The following is a 1,251-nucleotide window of genomic DNA, read 5'->3' as shown; positions in this document are numbered from 1 at the left end:
TTACAACTGTAAGTATAATATATAGTATGTATTATAACAATAGTGATAGTACTTACAGCAGTAAAGATAAGCAGAATGTTTAAATATTCATATCCTCGTGAAATCTGTCTTTTCCGTTTTCCAGTTTAGGATTGATTCAAGGGTGGACACTTGCAGTGGCACTGATTTTCGGGATGCAATACATCATGCAAAGTGCATACTTATTTGAGAAGGAAAAAGACGGATTTCACGGATTTGACGGGGATATGAATATTTGACTATTTTTCTTATCTTTTCGTCTCTTATATGGCAAAACACATACAGACTTGGCCCGTTCAGGAGAAAAATGCAAATTCCACTACCTCCACGGCAATGTCTCACATTAGCGTGTGTGCGTTATAATAATGAGCCTGTTGGTTGTTAATCACTTGACCCCTTGTTAGTTGTATTCATTGTATTCATTTCGTGGCAAACCGGCTAATCACTGTTTAATTTTTTTACCCAACTGGGAATGGAACCAATTGTTTTTGGTTTGAATGAATATCATTACACGGTCGTTTGGATTCAGCCGAAAGTGTCATGAAAATGTCGCATTGTATTTCAAATAGCTTTCACACTGCATGGGCATCTCAATTCTAATCAATACCGGCAGTAGTGAGCATTTGCCCGCGGGTGTAGGCTGTTATGAGCATGTGAAAGAGAACCCCGAAAGGGATGAAACGCTGAGCGCAGGCATATAACACGAACATGAAAATTTCTCCCGATAGTGTGCATCACATTGTATTTGAAACAGTACCTCTAATGAGGCAATCGATTCTCAGAGACAGACCTTTTCGTGTGAAGCAAAAATTGACAAAGAGCAATTCTTCAGGGGGTTTAAATGTCTTTTATTTGATCAGATTTATGCTTGTCGATCTCACAAGTGCTGATGACTATTTAAAGGGCAACTTTGGCTCTCATTTTATTCGTCTCGTGATAATCAAGGATGCACCGAGCAAAACAACCAAGCAAACAGTTGAACAGCGAGGCAATTCGAGGAGCAGTTTTGGGGTACATAAGTCCCGTCGTGTCCGGACAATGTAGTGTTATAAGTGCAAAGTGTGTGTGGAACGTGAAAGAAAAAGACCTCTCGAAATCCTGGAGGTGTATTTGCAGTAAGAGGGATTCGTGTGACGAAGCCATTTCAGGTTGGTTTGTGTTCATATTTTTCTCCCAATATTCATCTTTCCGGTCTTTTAAACCTGTATTTTCTTCTTTCAGGTATACCCAATG

Source organism: Montipora capricornis, chromosome 11 (assembly GCF_036669925.1).
Source record: "Montipora capricornis isolate CH-2021 chromosome 11, ASM3666992v2, whole genome shotgun sequence".
Lineage (NCBI taxonomy): Eukaryota > Metazoa > Cnidaria > Anthozoa > Scleractinia > Acroporidae > Montipora > Montipora capricornis.
This window is presented reverse-complemented; position numbering follows the sequence as displayed.